At 39.8% G+C, this 24,703-nt stretch overlaps 1 protein-coding gene across 2 annotated transcripts in view; it reads right to left on the bottom strand.

The window, feature by feature from the left end:
* Positions 1-24,703, bottom strand: part of KIF3B (kinesin family member 3B) — a 446,778-nt gene that overhangs the window by 354,199 nt on the left and 67,876 nt on the right. The gene's annotated exons all lie outside the window — the stretch shown is intronic.

Below are 24,703 nucleotides of genomic sequence, written 5' to 3'. Positions count from 1 at the left end.
CTTCATTTAACAAATGATCCTTTGTTCTATATGACTTTCTTTTATTGCCCTTTTGTTCTTCTGCCATAATTGAGTTTTCTTCTGAAACTCTGTTGGCATCAATTCCAATTTGTAGTTTATACGTTGTCGAAAGGCTGGTCTGTTCTAATACTACGCACTGCTTTTATCACATCTATCTTTCTTAGTATTTTTGTTGATCTACTGCCTCTTCTATAGTCTAACCGTGAAACTTTGTGTCTTAATTGCTTTATATTTTTCTCTATTCGATACTTCCATGATGGCATTCGATTTCTCCCCTTCCTTTGTGTCACTACCCCGTTCTCTTGTGGTAGAACTTTATCAGTTATTAATTTAGCTGCACAGTAACATATCCTGTTCACTTCTGTTATATTGCATGGATCTCTATGGACAGTCCTAATTACGGTGTTCATTTATTTTATCAGACTTCTGAATTTTGGGATTTTATTAACCTTCTACAGTCTATTTCCTCCACTGATTTTAACATATCTTTGTCCAGTAAATCAAGCAACTCTTCCCTTAGTTCATTTTCTTCCAGACTGAGGGTACATCCGTTATTTTCCACTTCCTGCGGGCATTCTATAGAAAGTTCTACAGCATCTTCCTGTGGGACTTTCTCTTCAATTTCATCCTGTGCCATCCATTGCTCTGTCATAAGGGAACTCACTGGCCTAACACTCCTCAACTTTGACTGCATCAGAGTTTCCACAGTCTCCTGTTCCTTCCCTTGCTGTCTAGCTTCAAGTGAACTTTTATACTGGTTTCCTGTGGAAGGCTCCAAAATATCTTGATATGGCACCTGACCAATTGTTTCCTGTTTCACTGGTTTCTCCTTAATTTGGATATCCATTGCTCTATCCTGTTGTGGTTCTTTCTGCATTAGATTTTCTACACTGAATCCTTCACTTTGCAGGTGCTCCATAACATCAGTTTCTATTTCTTTAACTTCTCCATTATTGACCTTTTCCTCTTTGTCTTCTTATTTTTTGTACTGTAAAGTTTTCCATATCTGGCTCTTCATCCTCTGTCTGGCTCAGTGCGTAGGTTATTAGATCAAACCTTTATATCTCTTTTCAAGCTCTTGGATCCAGGGCTCAGGCTCCTCCCCTACTTGTAATTCCCTCTTGCCCCCTATAATACCTCAGACTGAGTTTGCTTGCTTGTACCCAACACTTTTCCCAAAAAAACACTAAATAGGACAGCATACAAACAATGAGATGGGCAAGAAGCCAGCTCAAGGCTGACTATTTGACAAGACCATGGACAGGTCTAATCTGATCAGTCAAGATCAACTGGATGACAATTTAGTTAAGGGAATGGAGGGAGGGAAGGCTGAGCTGAAAGTAAAAAGACAACACAGATCTAGCATTATGATAAATACATTATTTTCATATCCGATGCTCTCTCTCTTATTCAGTTCAATGTATGGGACGAATTCTCCAGCTACCCATAATTCAGGGTGGTCTCATGAAAGGATATTCTAAAGAATACTGGTGTCAAAGGATGCATGAGATCTAGATTGTAAATCCAGCTTGCAATGAGACACAACTGTGTTAACAGTAGTCCAAGTAGCCACAGAACAGACCTCATCTTCTGGTACACTGGCAAAGTAAGCATCCAAAGCTGCAACTGCTCTTGTTGAACGAACTCTTAGTTTAGGAGTTAGAGATAGACCCATTTCCTTGTAAACAAATGTAATATAGCTGGAAAGCCACCTGGACAATATGACTTTTGAAAGACCATGTCCCAGTTTGGTTTCTGAGAAGGAAAGTAAAAAGTTAATCAGTTTCCTAATACCCTTGGTATGATGAAAATTCACCGTCAGTTGAGATTTTATCTACAAAAATGCAAAGCATATTTCTCTTTGTTAGAGAAAACTGTCAAATTAATAGAATGGTTAAGGGAAGCTTCCTAGGCCAGTTTTGGAAGAAAATTTGGACTGATCCGAAGGGATACTCTGTCCTTATGAAAAATCAAGTAAGGGGGTTTGCAAGAGAATGTCTGTAACTCAGGAATTCTCTTAGATAACATAATAGCAACCAGGAAAATAGTTTTTCAAGACAGAAATTTCAGTTCTGCTGAAGATGTTGGTTCAAAAGGAGGTAGACATAAAGCCTGAAGCAAAAAAATAATATCCCAAGGCAGAGTTGGACCTCTGATAGGAGGTCTGAGAAGGAAAGTTCTCTTTAGAAAGGCTTTGGAGATTTTCAAAGATGCAAAATAATTTTTGGTTTTCTCCCAAGTGAAAAAATAAAAATAGCTGCTAACTAAACCTTGATGATGTAAAAGCTAGCACCTTCCTAGAATCAGCCTGTTAAAAAAGCCAGAATGGATGATAAGTACGTTGAAAACGGATCCAAGACCTTTGAAGATGTCTAGCTAGCAAACCTCTTCCATTTATTTAGTAAACCTTTCTAGTGTTTGGTTTCTATGAAGAAGATAAAATGTGAATAACTGATGCAGAAAAAGTCTGGCATCCCTGGCCATCACTGGAACTGGAGGAACCATGTGGTTAATTACTGGGCCTTCAAGTCCTGTGGACAGGTAAGACAGCAGATCTAGAAGAGGGTTCAGCACCTAAGGAGGGTGATTCAAAAGAGGATAAAGCAAGGGAAACCCGACCTGTCAGGGTTAGAAGTGGGCAATGAGAATCATTGTTGCCTTGCACTGTATAGCATTCTGAATAACTGGTTACAAGAGGAAAAGCTGGGAAAGTGTAAAGGAAATCTGGGAGCAAACCATGAACTATAGCATCTCTAGGTAACAGTCCCTCTCGTGGGATTAGGGCAAAGTAGCTGCTGCACTTGGTGCTCAGATGGGATAACAAAAGTTTGCAGCATGGCTGGCCCCAGTGACTGAAAATCATATCCGCCACTGACTGGTTTAGGGACCACTTGTGATAGAAAAGAGTAGATTTGCTTAGTTTGTCTGTTACACCACTGAAACTTCTCGGGATGTGAATTGCCTGCCCATTGCCACTCCCTTAGAGCTTCCAGACAAAGGATATGAATGGGTTCCCCTCGCTTGTAGACATACCAGACTACAGACATGTTGTCCATCTGAACTGATATCACACCCTTGGGCAGGGGGTCTTGGAAGGCTTGCAATGCTAGAATGCCCTCAACTCCAACATGTTGATGTGAAGCTTGGCTTCTGATGTTGACCACATTTCCTTGAACCATCTTCCCTTTGAAATGCCCCCTCAATCCACCCCACACAAGAAGGGAGGTATCTGGTCACCATGGCTGTTGAGGGAGGAAAGAAATGAAAGTCAACCCTACATCACTCCTGGAAAAGTCAACCACCAAAGAAAGTGATGACTGCATAATGTTGTGAGGCAAATTGGGAAATGCATGGATTTGTGAATTACTGACCAATAAAATGGTAGATTTTACATAAGAAATATTGCAGTGGACCCTTTCTAAGGATCCAATGAAATGGATGCAGCCAATGAATTCAATAGTCAAAGAATTAGTTTTACTGCATGATATGAAAAAGAAAGGACCTCAAAAGTTTGGTGACAGGAAGAAGAACAATCTTGAGTCTGGAGGTGGCAGATTTTAAAAATTCCCTAATTATTCTTTTAAACTGGGACACATGAGTGAAAGTGCCTAGACATAGTAAGGCCTTGTTAAGTTTAATTCTGTTTGCTGCCAAAAAAAGCAATTAGCAGAAAATGGAAATACAAGTCTAAACCAACTGCATTTCAAAATATTATGTCTTTCGGCTTTTCCTGGTTAGGGGTCGCCACAGCGGAAATCCAGTCCACTAATGATTGGCAGTAGAGTTTTACGTGCTGGCTTGCCAGGCCTAACGCACAACCTTCAGCGAAGGAACGTCCATTCACTCATGTCGACACACAGAAGACGCTCTAACTGAGAATCGAATGTGCAACGTCTAACTGCGAGGTGACAACGCTACCGCAGCACCACCACCGCATTTCAAAATATTATAAAAGAAATAAATAACAGGAAAAGGGATCTTTTGAAAAGGGAAGGAGCATATTACATAGAATTAAACTGAAATTGTGGGAACAATATATGCAGAATAATATCCAGGAGGTGTGAGGGTTAAGAGAAGGCAGGAACTGAGCAATTTATATAATATTGGACTAATGATAGTAATCCAGAAAGAAAAGACATGATGTGTAATGTATGCAAATGGAAAAATGTTAACACGGTTTGTTTTCTGTTAATGTATATTTGGCTATGTACTGATAATTTAATAAAGGTGTTTAAAAAAAAAAAAAAAAAAGGAAGAAAAAGCAACAAACTAACTTGTATGATGTTGACAGACCAGCAACTACTAAAAGAAACCACAACAAGCAAATTTACTTCCAAGAATATTAAAAAACAAAATCACCAGTAGACTGGGACTGTTGATAGTTGTGATATAATTTGACTTTTAACATGCTGCTAAAGAAACCTGGACAGGGGTTAATAGATGCTGAGCATTACTGTGCAGAACTAAGGTAACCTGGGAAAGTTTTAGAAAACAGACTGACCACATCCTGTCAGTCTCATTCCTACTTCTGACAGACACTCTCCCAGTGAAAGTCAGTAAACTCAAAAAGCAGAGTTTGAAACTGCAATCTTAGCACAAGACAATCCAGCACAGGCGCAGGGCCAGGAAGGCAAATGCAGATGGTCTGTCATAACAAAACTACTGGGTAGTGTAAGACTGCCCTCTGTTGGGGAGTAATATTTTCCATGCGATTGCGCAATCTCAGAATTGGTACACACCTTAAATTTGTAAGTAGCAAAGGGTTTGGAGGTGAAACTTCTGTGTTTTACAAGTTTTGACTGTGGTTCACATTTAAGTAATTCTAAGGGTTTACGATTACGTTATGACTTGATCATAAAAGTAAGACTTCCATTAGGAAAATGCAACTAAAGGGAAAAGTACAGTTTTGTACCTACCATAAATGTAAATGTTCGAGTGTATACCCTGCTGCAGTCATCACACTTGGGTTATCCTGCCGTCAGGCGGTCCAGCACTCGGCCAGAATTCCAAAGTCTTGGTCCGGCGTCGGTTGCTGTTGCTTCTTCTCTGACGTCAGAGCGCCAGGGGTATATCAGAGGCATCCGACTCCATTTTCTTCAGTTTTTTCTTGCCCCAGATGTCAGGTGCCCCTAACAGGTAGGCAAAAATATATGTATATGTATATATATATATATATATATATATATATATATATATATATATGTATATGTGTATATATATATATATATATATATAGAGCTATCTTGAAAAAAGTAAAACAAAACCCTTAGGCACAAGCAAATACACCACAGAGGTTGTATAGAATAGAGATAAGTTCAGCTGGTTTTAGAGGGGATGGAGGGAAGGCAAGCTGGACTGCAGCAGGGCATACACTCGAACATCTACATTTATGGCAGGTACAAAACTGTACTATGTTCATCGTGTTACCCTGCTGCAGTCATCACACTTGGGTAGAATCCCAGAGCTAGGGATGGGCGGAGGAGTCAAACGGGGTTAGAGGGGGCTAGAAGGCCCTGCAAAACTGCAGTGGTGAAGCCCGCCCTGACCTTAGAGTAAAGTGGTAAGTGATAATGTTTGGTGAAGGTATGTACTGAACTCCAAGTTGCAGCTTTCAGAATATCTTTGGTTGGTACCCCCCTGAGGAAGGCTGTAGATGTAGCTGCTGCCCTGGTAGAGTGGGGCCTTATGGTAGTAGGAACTGGTTTTCCATGGTGGGTGTAGCAAAAATGTATGCAATGTCCTATCCATTTGGAAATGGTTTGTTTTGAGATAGCCTTTCCTTGTGATGCTGTAGCATAGGAAACAAGAAGCTGGTCAGATTTTCTGAAAACCCTAGTTTTATCCAAGTAGTAACGTAGCTGTCTGTGAATGTCCAAGGAATGCAGGAGTCTTTCTCCTTTCTTCTGTGGATTTGGAAAGAAGGTGGGTAAATGGATGGTTTGATTTAGGGCCACACTGGATACCACCTTAGGCATAAAAGAGAGGTTAGTTCATAGAGAAACCCTGTCTTGATGAAAAATGAGGAAAGGCTCTACTGCCATTAGTGCCTGAAGCTCTGAAACTCTTCTAGCGGAAGTGATTGCTAGCAGCAAGGCAGTCTTCCATGATATAAACTTTAGGTCAGCTGAGAAAGCTGGTTCAAAAGGAGGTAGCGTGAGTTTTTCCAGAACAAAATTGAGGTCCCAAGTAGGTGTTGGTGCTCTCCTGGGAGGCCTAATGTTCTTGGCCCCTCTGAGAAATTGCCTTAAGAGTGGATGTGAAAATAAGGGAGGATCTGTGTTGTAGTGAGCAGAAATAGCTGAGGCGTGGATTTTAATAGATGAAAAAGAAAGCCCTTTGTGTAACATCTCAGTTAGATATTGCAGAATCTGAGGTATGTCAGGCTGAAGGGTATTTTGGCCTTTAGCTTGGTTCCAGGCGCAAAACCTTTTCCATTTGTCTGAGTAGGCTTTCCAGGTGCTGGGCCTCCTGGCCTCCAGAATAACTTCCATAACAGCTTGTGAGAGAGGAGCTGGATGGTTGCCTAGGTGATTTGCCATGCAGCCAAGTTTAAGGTTTTGAGCTGGCTGTGTAGAATCGGATTGTCTTGCTGTGTGAGCAGGTGGGCAATTTGTGGTAGAATCCATGGTGGGCCATGGGTCATATTCCTTAATAGTGGGTACCAGTGCTGGCGTGGCCAGTCTGGAGCAATGAGTATCATTCGGGGTCTCTCCATCCTGACTTTCAGTAACACCTTTGTGAGAAGGGGTAGTGGAGGAAAGGCATATACTGTTAGCATTTTCCAACTGAATGAGAGTGCGTCCACTTTCCAAGCTTGTTGGTGAAAAGTCCTTGTGCAAAACTTTGTTAGCTGACAGTTTTGAGGGCTGGCAAACAGGTCTATGTCTGGGAGCCCCCATTTCTGAGTTATCATTACGAATACTTGCGGATCCAGTTTCCATTCGTGGGGATCCATGATGTTTCTGCTTAGGTCGTCTGCCAATATGTTCTTTTTTCCTGGCAGGAATTGAGCTTGTAATTGAACTTGGTAAGCTAGTGCTGTGTTCCACAAGGTCATTGCTTGCCTGCATAGAGGGTAGGAGTGTGTGCCCCCTTGTTTGTTTATGTACCACATTACTGTGGTGTTGTCTGTCCTTATGATAAGCTGTCCTGGATGCAAGAGGTCCTTGAAGGCTGTCAGAGCATTTTGTACAGCTAGCATTTCTTTTTGATTGATGTGCAGATTCCTTTGATCTGCTGTCCATAAGCCTTGAACTCACTGTCCTGCCATGTGTGCCCCCCCAGGCACAGTCCGATGCATCTGTTGTCATAGTTTGCCTGGCTGGGGTAGGGTGAAAGGCTGACCCTTGTTGAGGTGACAAGCCTGTGACCACCATATAAACTCCTGTTGAAGGCAGGGAATGAGAGTTATCAAAGTTTCCAAGCTGTGACTGGGTTGAGTCCATACGCTTTTTAGGTACCATTGTAATTTCCTCATATGCAGTTTTGCAAATGGTATTAGTAGTATGCAAGATGCCATGAAGCCCAAGGCCTGCAGAATTTTTCTTGCAGGGAGTTGGGTCTTTGTTGCCATTGTTCTGAAGTATTGAGTTAATTGTAGTTGTTTGTCTGTTGTCAGATAAGCCATCTGGGCTGTTGTATATAAGCTGGCACCCAGGAATGTCATAGTTTGTGAGGGCACTAGTTTTGATTTCTGTTTGTTTACTGTGTACCCTAGTCAACTTAGAAGATGTCTTACAAAAGCCAGGTGTTGTAAGAGAATGTCCTTGCTTTCTGCTTGTATGAGACAGTCGTCCAGGTATGGGTATATTTGAATTCCCCTCTGTCTGCAGTATGCAATTACTGGTGCCAGGTATTTTATGAAGAACCTGGGAGCAGTAGATAAGCCAAAGGGCAGTGCAGAGAATTTGTAATGGGTTGAACCTGCAATGAAACGGAGGTATCTTCTGCAATTTTGTCTGATAGGGACATGCAGGTATGCCTCCTTGAGGTCCAACGTTACTAGCCAAGCTTTCTTGCCCAACATGGGAAGAAGCTGCTGTAGTGTTAGCATCTTGAATTTGGGTACTTGCAAGAAAGTGTTTAAAATTGAAAGTTCCAGAATGGGTCTCCAAGCATTGTCCTTTCTGGGGACTAGAAAGAGTCTTGAGTAAAATCCTTGGCCTTGCTTCTGTGTAGGTACCAGTTGGATGGCTTTCATGTCCATGAGAGCTGTAATTTGTTTTTGTGCCTCTGCCCATTGATTTTGTGGCAGGTTTGGCATTCCTTTTATCCTTGGCAAGGTGTGGAAATGGAATCTGTATCCGTGTGAGATAATGTCTAGGACCCATTTGTCCTTTGTGTTTTTGCAGCACTGGCTTCCCCTACTGCGATGTTGTCGGTTGGGCCTAAGGAAAAAGGCTGCGTCGGCCTAGAAATCTCTGCTGGGGGATCCAATGCGGCTTGGGGATCCAATTCAGCGGTAGCCAGGGGCTGCGTAGGTGCCTCACTGAAAACCAGAGAACCGGCGACCGGGCCAGCCGAGGCCTCGGAGTCTGACTTGGATCTAGGCTGCCTGTCCCTATCCTTGCGTTTTTTATGCACGCCGGTAGTCGGTTGCTCCGACGGCATAGTGTAATTAAATTTTCTACTGAAGTAGTGTCGTGCGAAATCAAAGCGACGCTTTATAGTTCGCTTATTGAACCTAGCACAAAACCGACAACCAGTGACGTCGTGGTCTGGGCCTAAGCAAGGTATACAAAAAGAATGAAAATCCTTATGAGGTATTTGCTTCCCACAAGAAATGCAATTGTTAACTTTTTCTGACATCGGTCTGAGGCAAGAAAAGGTTCCCCAACGGGGTACTTAGCTTTGAAGACTTCGGACTGAAACTCGATTCGAAAATCTCAGGTGTCGGCCAACCAGCACTTGCGAACTACTTCTGCTTCAGGCACCACGCGGCAAGAAAGACTGAAGAAAATGGCGTTGGATGCCTCTGATATACCACTGGCGCTCTGACGTCAGAGAAGAAGCGACAGCAGCCGACGCTGGACCAAGACTTTGGAATTCTGGCTGACTGCGGGACCGCCTGACGGCAGGATAACCCAAGTGTGATGACTGCAGCAGGGTAACACGATGAACATCAGGCGAATGCCATTAGGAAGTTGTAACTAAACGAATGCACCTTCATTCCATTCTCTGTTTTTGTGTGTGTCTCAAGAAAATTCACTTGAGGTGTAGACAGGGAAGAAAATGGTTAAATCTGTATAAAACCTGAAACTATTTTTCGTTAAAGATGCAGCAAATATGTGATGCATGAAATTGTGTATAAAACCTGAAATTTTTTCTTTTTTTTTTTAGTAAAGATGTAAAATGTGAAACTGTATACAATTTGTAATTTTTTAAAAAGGTAGCAGATATGAAATACTACAAGCAATTCAGAACAAGTACTTTTTGTAGAAATGTGGCAGAGTCTTGAACAATAAAGCTATCAGCCGAGCGTACAGACACGCACACACAGACAGACAGACACTACAGAGCTTCTTACAGTGCTGCTTTCTGTCAGATAAGATGTTACTTTACTTGGAGTTAAACTCCTAGCCCGGGCAGTAAAGGCAGAGCAGTTGAGAAACCTAGAGGAGATGGAGATGAAGTGCCCAAGATGGGTGGTAGGACACACACTGTGGGGCAGATGAAGAAATAAGGACATAACAGCAGAAGCCAATGTCGCTCCAATTGCATAAAAGGTCAAAGAGAACAGATTACAGTGGTTTGGGCACACACGCAGAAAAGAAGACAATCAGGTGAAGAAGATTTGCGACAGACTGGAAGGCGGCAAAATGAAACGAGGGTGTCCAGCAAAGTGGTGGATGGATTGTGTGAGAGAAGACGTGCAACAGTCAGGCATGAGTGTCGAGGAAGGTAAGAGAGTGGCACTGAACAAAGAGAGATGGTGACAGTTGACAACACCTTGACCTTCTATAGAAAATGGGAAAAGGAGGGTTGATGATGATGATTTGGAGTTAAACATTTCTTTAGGTGACTGCTTTGAAGGAAGTTTTTTTTTTTTTTTAAATGCATTTTGCTGCTGCTGCTTGTTGCCGCCCATCAGTCCCCTGTCTGCCAATCAGCTCATTTGTTCCCTCAAGTGCTGGGATTGCTAATCACCCCCCTCCACAATTGTGTTTGTCACAGTAAGGGCTCCATCCCTGTGACAGTAATTTTAATTATAAAAGCATCTACTGTGGCATCATTACGAGATCTGGATTCTCATGTTATGTCTACACATTGATATCAGGGATGGCTGACACACACACACACACACACACACACACACACACACACACACACACACACACACACACACACACTTTTATAATTAAAATTACTGTCAAAGAACAGCCTAGTGTGTATACACACCTATGGTTAGACTGGGCTTTTTGTCATAGTTTGTGCGGCATCACCCTGGTGGCTAAAGCAGAGCTGTGGACTAAATGTTTTTAAGACCTGCAGGGACAAACATTTCTCTTGCAGCACATGTAAAGAATCAAAACCACTAGCTCAACATCCACACACTTTAATGGTTTATTCTTTACATTTGTTCTTTGGTGGAACTTTGGACATGAGAGCTCTTAAGCTGAAGAAGTAAAGTTTTATTGTTTGTGGTTTGATTTCTCTTGTAGCACTGCTACTGGTACTCATAAGCTGAAGACATTCTGCACTGGAAACTTTTAAGATTCCTCACTACTTACATTACATGAAATGGAATTCAGTACCACTTATTTTCACCAGCAGTTACAATACCTAGATGATCTGCAACTTTTTAGTTCATGGTTTCTGAACACACACTCTTTATTACAGCAACATTTATTAATCAATCTCTTGCAACAATTAGGTATTCCCATACCAGACTGATTCTCTACATAAACCATCTATGAATCAGAACTGTGATACAAATGGGAAGATTTGTAATGTTTTCCTGCCAGAAGACACAATGAGCAGTGTTCAACCCCTCTGTGGTGGTATAAAAAACTGCCAACAATGCTTATCACAAACTAATCACACTGTTGACAACTTAAAGTCAGAGATGCTATTCACATATCCACTGAAACGTGGATATGAGTTTCCTCTACAAATGTACACTGCTGGCAAGCAGTTTTTATTTATTTATTTATTATTTATTTTGGTGGGTGTTGGAATTCATGCCTGAATTTTACTCTTTCAACTTTCACCTAGAAGCCCTGAAGAACGTAACGGCATAATGACTTGATGCAGATAGCATCACAAATGAACATATTTCAAGGCCAGCACACAAGAGCAACTGCACACCTAGGGGTTGACTGGATTTCAGGCAATGACATGGTAACTGTTGAACAACTACCCTGTGTTGTGACTGTGCATCTTATCATAAATGCACCTAACATGAGCTCTGAAGAGGAGAAGAAACATGCTCAAACCCATCTTTATAAACCCTCCTCAGGGGAATCTGTATAAATACCAGCGACTACACTTGCTTGGTAAGAGGGGAAAGAAGCTGCTCCCGTGAAGGTGTTACAAATCAGAAACATTCTGTCATATTCAAAGCAGCTAGACAGTGAACTATTAAGACAGTCCATGCTCAGAATTTTCAAAACAGAAACTATAAAGAATTTCTTCATCAACTTTATATTGCTGTACAGCTTAATAAATTACACAGAATATAATAATTTGTAATGGATTCTGCTCCATTACAGAAAACAAGGCAGTATGATGGTCCGTTATTATGGCACCTGTTCTATTGGCCATCATGAAGGAACACTAGATGTGAACTGTCTGGGTAGATCCATGATTAGAATACCATAAGAAGAAAACTGACAAAACAAAACAAAAAATAAAATAAAAAAGACATTTAGCCATACGTGGAGAAACTCATTCTCCATAAAAGAGCATACAAGGAAGAGGCAGAGAAGACGCTTTTACGACACATGTTGTTCTAAGTGACACTACAAAATAACACCTTCCGCGAAAAATAAAATTAATTCTGAAGAAGCAGTGGACTCGAAAGAAGTGAAAACACAACCTTTCTGTAGTATAAAGCAGGCATCCCAAGTGGAAACTGATTCCTTACCTAGAAGCCAAAGAAAAGTGCCACTGAGAAAGTTCAAGTTAAAGTTAGCAAAGGCCTTAGAATCTTGATGTATAAGGAGATCAGAAATAGCAGCTAAATAGACTTTTAAAGGAGGCATAGCTAAAGGCAGCATCCAAAGTCCTAAAACATACTGAAAGCCAAGACATGGAGTGAGGAAAAGAGATCCATATTTTACACTTGTCTATATATCTTCTCAGTCAAAGACTTTGGGAAGTGGAAATGATATAAACCATTCCAGCTGAGAATTACTCGTATCCAACAAAGAGTGCTAACTGCAGCAAGCAGTCAAGCTGTGAGGTTGAGGAACTGGAACTGTGGAGTGCTCTCCATAAAGGGTAACACAATAAGCATCTGTGATGTAGCTTTCAAACATCAGCAGCATAACAAAGTATGGGAAATCAAATCGGTATGGGCCAGTAAGAAACAGAGAATCAATGCCGCATCTCGTTCTTTGGTTTTGAGAATTCATTTCAAAATCAATGAAAGCAAAGATAAAGTAGGCGCATGGGTCCAGTCTGTGCCAGTGCACCTTTGTTTTAACCTGTGGTACAGGGAACAAAAAACAAAGGAATCACAAACCCGGTATTCATGGTACAGACTGTAGAGAGCGCAATCTTCCATTTTGAACATCACGTCTGCAATCTAGAGATTTGGGGACCTCTTAAAGAGCATCAGGACACATCTCTTTCACCTAACGGGCATTACAATTCTCCTGAAATGCAATCCACAAATAAATATCTGTTGGTATTGAAGACCTATTCCCACAGTCTCATGATATCTGTGCCGAGAGGGTAGGAGTGAGTTTATCCCTGCATTTTGATGTTCTATTCTAATAAACCACTCTATTCTAATAAACTGTTCTATTATGGAATCCACAGTCCCTTCCATCTGGAAGCAATTTTACACCCTTCCAATACACAGAGGAGGAGGAAACTCTACAGATATAACTAATTTTAGACCAATAGCCATACTTTCACCACTCTCCAAAATTCTGGAAAAATGTATAAACACTCAAGTCTCCTACCCAACATGGCTTTCGTCCCAAGCACAGCACTACAACAGCTCTACTGTCTTTCCTAAACTCTGTCACTAGCTAGAGACAGCAACAAACTTATTTCCTGTCTCTTCATTGACCTCTCTAAAGCCTTTGATACAGTTTCTCATAAACTTCTTCTCCTTAAACTAGCAAACTTCTCTCCATCCACCATATCTTGGTTTAACAGCTATCACTCTTAGTCAAATGGCTCTCAGCTTTCTCCCCTCTTCTTCCTGTTAAAACGGGTGTTCCATAAGGCTCTATTCTTGGGCCCCTTCTTTTTAACATCTTTACCAACCTTCTCTACTCTTCCTGTCCTGGATCTTCACTGATGCAATACGCAGATGATCCTACACTTATCACTACTGCTGAATCACCAACTCAACTAAAATCAGACACAGTCCTCTTTGAACTCTGTAGAAAACTGACTATCTGAAAACCAACTTATCCTTAATCCAAAGAAAACCAAATTACTACTCTTTCTCCTTAAAAACCTTAACCACATAAAGTCTTCCTTCTCCATACTGTCACAAAATAATACTCAAATACAGGTGGACAACAGTACAAAACTCTTCGGTGTTACTACTGATGATAGACTAACCTTTGATTTACACGGCAATAATTGCATCCGAAAAACACATGTCAAGCTAGGTCTCCTCTATAGAAACAAAAAAGATCTTAGCAAAATTAACCCTTTCAAATGCCTACCTCTTACCCACTTTACTTTATAGCTCCCAAATTCTCACCAACCTCAACACTGGACTACTAAACAAGTTAGAAACAACTTATAACAGGATTGCCAGATTTGCTGCCCAAAATTCTTACAAATTCCATCACTGTCTCTCACTAAAAGAACTAAACTGGCTAGAATTACCTAACCTGCTTCGGTATAATCAGTTTCTAAGTATTCATTCCATTCTCTATAAACCCGCTTTCTGTCCAACTATCTCATCTCTAATCTCTCATTATCTACCCACTAGATTACTCCGCAGTTCTGAACAAGGCCTACTAAAAATCTACAAACCAAGGACCAAAATGGGTCACCTAGTCTATAGCTTTACCCCTTCCAAGGCCTGGAATAGCCTACCACTAGATACAAGATCCCTTGAACATCCCAATCAATTCAAAACATCTACAAAAAACACCTTCATGAAGAATGGACCTGTCAATGTAATTATCCCCCATAAACACTCCCCTATAACCTTCTACTTCTCTTCTATCTTCCTTTCCTTCAATAAACAAACTTACTACTTTATCTTCTCCTCTTGGTACATCACTGTACAAACATAAGGAGTAAAATATTCCAGCTATGTAACTATTGCACTATTATGTATATAATATGTAATTATGAATATAATACGTAATTATGAATGTATCCCTCTGAAGAATGTATTTCTATGTATTTCACTTGCCACAGTTTAATGTATGACACTGTAATGCAATAATGTGTGGTACTGACGAATGTAATGTGTAGCACTGTAATGCAGCAATCTGTGCTACTGACGAATGTATTTCTATATGTATTTAATATGTAAAATTTCTATTTTCTGTTGGAGCTTTTCTCCTCGGGCCTCTGCTGAAAATGAGCATTTGTAGCCCAGTCGGACAAACCTGGTCAACAAATATAAAATAAATAAAATAAATAAAAATGCAAAATGCTTAGGCAAGTTGTCCAAATGAAGGCAAATACAGCTCTGAGGAATCAACTCTTGCATAGCTTGAAAAGAAAGAACTATTCTCTTTAATGTAGTAACATGGAGTTTTCATTCCTGACTGGATCAAAGTCCTTGGGCTATATGGATCTGACACTGCTCTTCTTAGCCCACGTAGGAAGCATCCACTGAGAGTTTAGTACTAGGAGAAGGAAATACAAAGATTTTGTTGACTGGAACCATCCACCACTACAGAGTTTCTTAAATTATGAAACACAGACTACCAGTTTCAGTAAGTCCAAATTTTGGAACTAATAAACCTTGAGGTTCCATTGTATTATCTTTGTATGGTATCTCTCAAGTGACACCATCAAAAATGATGCTGCCAGGAGTCCCACAGTTCTGAGACACAGGTTGAATGAAGGCAGCTGATCTGTCAAAAGAAAGGGACTGTGGAAAAAATGCTCAAGATTCTTCCCAACAGTAAAAATTACCAGTAAGTCTTGGTGTTGGGAAGAAGATATGGCTGGAGATGCATGACTTTGCAAAGTTCACAAAAATCCCTAATGGATAAAACTGAGCTAGATATGAATGTCCGCACTGTCAGTCACTAGAAACCTTTTCCCCCCTTGTAGAAGCACATAGATGGCTACTACCAATATGCATTGTGTGAACTGTCCTGGGGGTAGAGGGAAAGCCAAATGGTAGCATCCTGAACTGGTTAACCACTGGCTCCTAAATGAAAGTGCAGGAATTCTCCTGACTGCTTCTTAATCTTTATGTAGAGGTAAGAGACTTAAAGATCTAAATAGCAAATCCAGCTTCCTATGGAGGCAAGAGGAAAGAGAAAATGATGGCTCTCCATGTCAAAAGACCTCCTTGGGATAAATGTAACAGGCCACCTGAAGCCAATAATGGTCTTAGGTCCACTACCTTATCTGGAACCAAATAAGTTTGGAATAAATATCAGAGTCCTTCCTAGTCTTGCAAAATCTCCCAAATGCCACTTCTCTTGAGGAACTCCACACATTCCTTCTTGTTGCCACTTTCTGTAAAACTGGAAAGGTAGGCATAGGATGAGGAAATAAAAATAATGTAAACGACAGCCTCTGGCTACCATTTCCTTTATCCCTGCATATGCAGCAATTCTGAATAAGACTTGTGCAAGGACAGGGCAGTAATTCCAAACCGTGCTTCCACTTGGAGAGGAATATACTCCCACTCATTTTGGGGCTGGCAGGAATGGGAGTCAGGATTGCTTTTGGCTGGACCTAAGGTTGTCTGCAGCCTCCTTAAAAGTGCTGAGGATCTCTGTCTCTCAGCAGCACCTCTGTTGAGATAGCAGGTTTAGATGGAAACGGGGTCTCTGATGAATCCTTTGTATTCATGGGAAGAGCCATAAATTTGTCTACAAGACACCAAGGGGTTCCTGAAGGAAGACTCTAGAAAGGACGGCCTTACATCCTATGGGAAAGGTGTTAGATGAAGCCAGAGTATCATCATATGACAATTTCATGTATCACTTGGACCAACAGGTGAAAGCTGTGCAGACCTGTCTTTAATTTATTTCTTTATGGTCCTTAATTGGACATCTTCACAGAATTCCATAGTTTTGTCTAAAATATCTCCATGAAAGAGCAACTTTGGAATAAACATTTAAATCCTACTATGGATAATATAGGGGATGCAAGCACATGTTCACCTATTCTACTGAGAATATGCGACTCTCAAATCAAGACAAAGAGAGAGAGACACAGACAGCGAAGCTAGACTGTTATTTAGGGGCACTGCTGAGACAGTGTTGTCACTCTTGGAAGCCTCTTCCTAAAGCTATCTGGACAAAATATATTGTCTCCCTTCCTAGGGATTGGAAGTAGGAGGATACAATATCAATCTATTCACATGTATAAATAATAATGTCCAAAAAAAGTCTCCACACCAAAGTGAGAACACCTAAGAGGACTACTTTACTGCCCTTCATCCATTCTGCAGTCTTCTTTGGGATGATGAAACTGAGGCACTGGGTTGGTCTCCTCTTTCCTGCACAAATGTTAGGACCTAACCAAACATGGTGTTATAAGGTAGGGAATGGGGGACAAGAGGCCATAATTTTCATAGTTTCTTAGGTAAGCACCAAGATAGATGCCCTTGTGGGTCATTTTAAGCCTAAACAGAACAAAAAATTGGAGCCAGCAAATGGTGACTAAAAATAGTATATTTAACAAATATATTTAAGAAAATGACATCCCAGCAAGTACAAACATACCGGTTTCAGCTGGTATCATACACAGCCTTCTTCAGTGTATACAGAAAATTCAATACATGCTGTTTAAATAGTCAATACCTGAATCCCATTGGCTTAATACTTATAAATATTCATTGAGACCAGGGTGGAAAAGACCACCCAATTTGATTATCCACTTCTTTTCTTTGTAATTTAAAATTTTATGCCAGCCAGTTTTATTCTTGCGATCACCTTGTATTAAATCAATTATAGTAAACATAAATTTTGCTGTTGGATGAACCAACTGATGTTTATAAAGAGCATTTGTCACCTTTTTGTGTTTTATGTTACTATAATGTTCAGAAATACGCAATCTGATACACCTGGAGGTTTGCCCAATGTAGAAAGCCCCGCAGTTACATGTGGCCATATAAATGTGGCCATATAAATAGCCCAATCGCTACTACAATTCACAAAACTATTTATATCAAAAACTTTGGGGCAATTTCTACTTGAGAACTCCTTGGTTGTTGAAATATATTTACAAGTGATACAGTGGCCGCAAGGAAAACACCCGCATAAAATCTGACCTGACAAAGTTCTCTGTATTTTACTAGTGTGGTTAGTGTCACTAATTTTATGATGATTAAAATAGGATTGAAGCTTCTTGCCATTCCTGTAAGAAAACATACATTGATCAGGAATGATGTGTGCAACCTCAGGGTCACATTTCAGAATGTTCCAATGTTTTCTAACACTCCCCAGTAAACAATTGGTATTGCGACAATACGTTGTGACAAATCTCAATGGTTGGAACGATTGATTCGGTCGTTCCCTATATTTGAGTAAATCATGGCGTTGCATATTGTTGACCTGACGTTTAGCAACTGCAATGGTACCAGCATTATAACCCCTTTGTTTAAATCTGTGAGTGAGATCAATTTGGTTTCTACAGAATGTGGAATGTTCAGAGCAAATACGTTTTGCTCTGATGAATTGAGATTTAGGTATGTTCCTCGCAATATGTGGAGCATGGTAACTGGAGGCATGTAGTAGGGGGTTGTATTGTGGGAACTTCCTGTACATTTCAGTTTCCAATGTACCATCAGGCTGTTTCGTCAAAAGTACATCCAAAAATATAATATTGTTGATATCATGTTGTTCCGTAAAACACAACCCCCATTCATTATTGTTCAAATAACAAACAAACTCAGAAAGTCTGGACTCCGTACCCCTCCAGACCAACCATATATCGTCCAGGTAACGTCTCCATATGTCCATGTCTGCAAGAAAAATATTCCTTGTAGAATTGTAGATCATCTCAATTTCTACATAGGCCATAAAAAGGTCAGCATATATGGGGGCAAAAGATGCCCCCATAGCCGTCCCTTTAGTCTGCCAAAAACATATATCTTTATAATAAAAGACGTTACAGGTAAGAACATACCTAGCCATGTCCACCAGAAAGGAGTTGAATGTGGAATTATACAATTTAGAATTGTCAAGCCAATAAGCTAAAGCATTAAGTCCTGCCTGATGTGGAATATTGGTATAAAGTGCGCTCACATCAAGCGTGCACAAAAGCCAATCGGCTTCCAATTGTGTATCCGATATAATTTGCAAAAAGTTTGTGGTGTCTTGTAACCTGGAACGGATGGAAGTTAGCAAAGGTTTAAGATATTTGGTCAAAAACAATGATAAGGGCTCCGTCAAATAGTTTCTACCAGAAACTATTGGTCTTCCCGGAGGGTTCATGGCATCTTTGTGAATCTTGGGTAGAAAGTAAATGTATTTGAGCATTGGGATCCTTAATAGTCAATTGTTGTACTGTGTCTTTTGATATGACCCCTCTATCATTTGCATCCTGTAGGAATCGTTCAATACATTTAGCAAATCTACCCATAGGATCCACCCCCATCTGTGTATAATATCTTACATCAAACAATTGCCTACGAGCTTCCTTATCATAGTCAGTCCAATTTAAGACCACTACAGCTCCACCTTTGTCAGCACATGTTATAACAATTTGTTTGTTATCCTGAAGTTCCAAAATTGCCCTTCTCTCAATGGGGGTAATATTGTTATGCTTGAAAACAGTTTCAGAACTAAGAAAATGAATATCTTTCAATACACTGTTTTGGAACTGCTGAACAACCGCATGCATAGGCGGAGTGAAATTGGATTTATGGTATATAAAATTGCCACCATCCAAATTAGTACCGGTATCACCAAAAAACATTCTTAAGTTTATAGATCTACAAAATTGAATCAAATCTTGTGCAAATGTATCTTCAGATATAATAGAGCCAGGTATAAAATTTAAACCTTTATTAAGAACTTGAATATGTACATCAGACAGGTCATAGTTAGACAAATTCAAAATATTGTTTACAGTAGGGCAAATCACTTCCCTAATGCCAAGTCCAGTAACCCTTGTAGATTGCTCACTTTTCCTGTGCTTGCGCCCCCCCCCCCCCCGTCTACGTGTGTTCCTAAAGGGACACTACCCAAACTTCTTTTGGGGGATGGAGACACTGTGGCTGCCAGGGATTCATTATCAGTACCTGAAGACGTGTCATCAAAAGATGAGATACCATCAGATGTATTCTTACGTAAAATAGACCTAGGTCTTTTCCTTTTCCTAACAGATGTAGGGAGATTGTTAAATCTCACGTGTTTGGACTGGAATGAAAATGGATTACCATTGGAATAGTCCTCCTGATCCCTGGTAAACTTTTTCATTTTCCTGGAACAAAACTCAGCATCAAACCTCTTCAAATCTGAACCATCCTTGCTTAATTTGGCCTCAAAAGAGGCTTCGTTCAAAACTTTTTAATTTGTCGGCCAAGGCATTAATCTCCGCTAGTCCCCTATCAATAGCCCTGTTGTGGAATTTGTATAATTCAACTACAAAAGACATCGTAGCTTCATGCTGTATTTTTAACCATTGAGTGTTCAATTCAGCATCCCCATTATTAACATGTGGAATTGTGCGTATCCTCAACCCCCTAGGGGTAATGTTGGCAGCTTGGTAAGCCTTGAAAAGCTTACTGTGCCACACATTGGCACGTAATGTTCTAAGTTGTCTGTTAAGATCCTCAATTAGTTTATGGCTCGATAAATCAGAATTGGTGTTGACACCACAATCAACATTTTCACTATTCAAAGACCCCAAGCCAAAAGCCCCAAGGTCTTCCCTGTCAGCTACCAATCCAGAAATAAGATTGGATAGATCCATAATAAAGAGGCAAATTGTTGGTCCAAAAAACTGTCAATAATGGTCGATATAATAATACCACGACAGCAAGAAATCAAAAATATTCTGAAGGACAATAACAGCAAGGAAACAAATACAATTGGTGTATAGGCTGCGTCCAAACTTGAAATTCCAAATTCAAACTAATTAGTCAGAAAAAAGAAAGGGCTTGAATGGGGCCAAAGCACAATACCACCCAGGCTCTCAATAAAATAAAAAAGCTTGATGCTGAGCAATGTTCCAAGCAATGAAAACAGAATCCTAAAGATCTATACTGATATGTAAAGAATATATATATCACAGAGATCAGAGGGATGTACCCCGTAGACACGGAACACAGAAGTCCTGTTGCTGATCGAAACAACTATGATATTGCAAAATGGACTAATAACCCCACTTGTTGTAGAAATATTTGGAATAAATACTATTAGGACCAAAAATCAAAAGGACATATGCACATACAAATACACCATAAAAATCAAAAAATAGTACAAATGGGACAGATATATGTGTAATGCCTAATATAGAGATATACTTGATAGAACAGCAATATATGATGCCAGCATAATAGTTATCAACTGCTTCCAAGGACATGAACCAAATAATGGCTCATATAATAAAAATACTAGTACACAAATATAGATGCATAATATGAGATAGATTTCCCAACATTATAATGAAAAACATCAATCCTAAGCCTATTGATCTATATTGATCCTAATGTTATAATACCCATATAAATTCAAGAAAACACCCCTCATACATGAGAGGAGCAAAATCTGGAAATAATATGTATATAAAGTAATATACAATAAATGTGAGTATAAATATAGTCCAGGTTTGTCTCAAAATAGGAACATGTTGTAATACAAAAGAGTCTTGCAAAATCATCACAGGATAGGCAGATTCAGACATCCATAATTCCGTCAGCGCCGGCCGTGAATCCACACTAGATTCTTCCAAGGTATCATCCAAAACTGTCCGTCAAGAAAATGCTTCTAATCCTTTAGAGTGAAGCAAGGTCCAAAAAAGAATAACACACACCCAAAAAACAGCCACCTACAATAGTTGTCTTGAATACACGAACAAAAAATATGCATTAACATCCAAAGCTGACATATATAGCCAGTAAAGACTATAAAATAATCTAAAAGTTGGTTCCTTATAGTCCGGTAGGCCCTTTGAAGAAATTATCCCCCCGATGTGAACACAATAGCATGTAGGCAAAACGGAACCAAAAAAAAATTGAAGATAATGTCCAGATATCAACTAAAGAGTGTAGGCGACAGTTTATATGTATGTATAAAGAGCCAAGATTTAAAGTATATAGCCAATAAAAGCTATAAAACATACATACAATTAGTCCCTCTTATCCAGTTAGTTCCGTTGAAGCATGTACACTTGTTGCGAGAAAAATGGCGTAGTGACGGGGCGATAACAACAGTTTCTATGTATGTATGAAGATTCAAGATTAGAGTATATAATCAAAACAGGCTGTAAACCATACATACAGTTAATCCCTTGTTTCCAATGAGTCCCGTAAAGGCAAATCCGCCGGTTGCAAACCAAAATGGCGTAATGGCAAAGCGATGGCGAGAAAAAAAGGCTGTATCCAAATGTGGAAAAAGAGTGTATACACCAATCTGTACACCCAAACCAAAGTGGAAGAAATTATGGTCAAACAATGTTGATAACCAAAAAACAGAAGGTCACCAAAGGGATCCAAAAGTAATAGATAATCCAATAAAACGTGCTGCAACGAATCCCTGAAGCAGCAACAGAGTCACCAACCCCAGCAGGAAGTGAGAAAGAGCAACATCGAAGAACTTCCTCCTGCACGTAGGTCAATGCACGGCTCCCAAAATGGTACAAACAGAACAAAAAATTGGAGCCAGCAAATGGTGACTAAAAATAGTATATTTAACAAATATATTTAAGAAAATGACATCCCAGCAAGTACAAACATACCAGTTTCGGCTGGTATCATACACAGCCTTCTTCAGTGTATACAGAAAATTCAATACATGCTGTTTAAATAGTCAATACCTGAATCCCATTGGGGGGGGGGGGGCGCAAGCACAGGAAAAGTGAGCAATCTACAAGGGTTACTGGACTTGGCATTAGGGAAGTGATTTGCCCTACTGTAAACAATATTTTGAATTTGTCTAACTATGACCTGTCTGATGTACATATTCAAGTTCTTAATAAAGGTTTAAATTTTATACCTGGCTCTATTATATCTGAAGATATATTTGCACAAGATTTGATTCAATTTTGTAGATCTATAAACTTAAGAATGTTTTTTGGTGATACCGGTACTAATTTGGATGGTGGCAATTTTATATACCATAAATCCAATTTCACTCCGCCTATGCATGCGGTTGTTCAGCAGTTCCAAAACAGTGTATTGAAAGATATTCATTTTCTTAGTTCTGAAACTGTTTTCAAGCATAACAATATTACCCCCATTGAGAGAAGGGCAATTTTGGAACTTCAGGATAACAAACAAATTGTTATAACATGTGCTGACAAAGGTGGAGCTGTAGTGGTCTTAAATTGGACTGACTATGATAAGGAAGCTCGTAGGCAATTGTTTGATGTAAGATATTACACACAGATGGGGGTGGATCCTATGGGTAGATTTGCTAAATGTATTGAATGATTCCTACAGGATGCAAATGATAGAGGGGTCATATCAAAAGACACAGTACAACAATCGACTATTAAGGATCCCAATGCTCAATACATTTACTTTCTACCCAAGATTCACAAAGATGCCATGAACCCTCCAGGAAGACCAATAGTTTCTGGTAGAAACTATTTGACGGAGCCCTTATCATTGTTTTTGACCAAATATCTTAAACCTTTGCTAACTTCCATCCGTTCCAGGTTACAAGACACCACAAACTTTTTGCAAATTATATCGGATACACAATTGGAAGCCGAGTGGCTTTTGTGCACGCTTGATGTGAGCGCACTTTATACCAATATTCCACATCAGGCAGGACTTAAGGCTTTAGCATATTGGCTTGACAATTCTAAATTGTATAATTCCACATTCAACTCCTTTCTGGTGGACATGGCTAGGTATGTTCTTACCTGTAACGTCTTTTATTATAAAGATATATGTTTTTGGCAGACTAAAGGGACGGCTATTGGGGCATCTTTTGCCCCCATATATGCTGACCTTTTTATGGCCTATGTAGAAATTGAGATGATCTACAATTCTACAAGGAATATTTTTCTTGCAGACATGGACATATGGAGACGTTACCTGGACGATATATGGTTGGTCTGGAGGGGTACGGAGTCCAGACTTTCTGAGTTTGTTATTTGAACAATAATGAATGGGGGTTGTGTTTTACGGAACAACATGATATCAACAATATTATATTCTTGGATGTACTTTTGCGGAAACAGCCTGATGGTACATTGGAAACTGAAATGTACAGGAAGTTCCCACAATACAACCCCCTACTACATGCCTCCAGTTACCATGCTCCACATACTGCGAGGAACATACCTAAATCTCAATTCATCACAGCAAAACGTATTTGCTCTAAACATTCCACATTCTGTAGAAACCAAATTGATCTCACTCACAGATTTAAACAAAGGGGTTATAATGCTGGTACCATTGCAGTTGCTAAACGTCAGGTCAACAATATGCAACGCCATGATTTACTCAAATATAGGGAACGACCGGATCAATCGTTCCAACCATTGAGATTTGTCACAACGTATGGTCGCAATACCAATTGTTTACTGGGGAGTATTAGAAAACATTGGAACATTCTGAAATGTGACCCTGAGGTTGCACACATCATTCCTGATCAATGTATGTTTTCTTACAGGAATGGCAAGAAGCTTCAATCCTATTTTAATCATCATAAAATTAGTGACACTAAACACACTAGTAAAATACAGAGAACTTTGTCAGGTCAGATTTTATGCGGGTGTTTTCCTTGCGGCCACTGTATCAATTGTAAATACATTTCAACAACCATGGAGTTCTCAAGTAGAAATTGCCCCAAAGTTTTTGATATAAATAGTTTTGTGAATTGTAGTAGCGATTGGGCTATTTATATGGCCACATGTAACTGCGGGGCTTTCTACATTGGGCAAACCTCCAGGTGTATCAGATTGCGTATTTCTGAACATTATAGTAACATAAAACACAAAAAGGTGACGAATGCTCTTTATAAACATCAGTTGGTTCAACCAACAGCAAAATTTATGTTTACTATAATTGATTTAATACAAGGTGATCGCAAGAATAAAACTGGCTGGCATAAAATTTTAAATTACAAAGAAAAGAAGTGGATAATCAAATTGGGTGGTCTTTTCCACCCTGGTCTCAATGAATATTTATAAGTATTAAGCCAATGGGATTCAGGTATTGACTATT

Source organism: Protopterus annectens, chromosome 12.part0 (assembly GCF_019279795.1).
Source record: "Protopterus annectens isolate FY-2018-M chromosome 12.part0, PAN1.0, whole genome shotgun sequence".
In the NCBI taxonomy this organism is placed as follows: domain Eukaryota; kingdom Metazoa; phylum Chordata; order Ceratodontiformes; family Protopteridae; genus Protopterus; species Protopterus annectens.
This window is presented reverse-complemented; position numbering and strand designations above follow the sequence as displayed.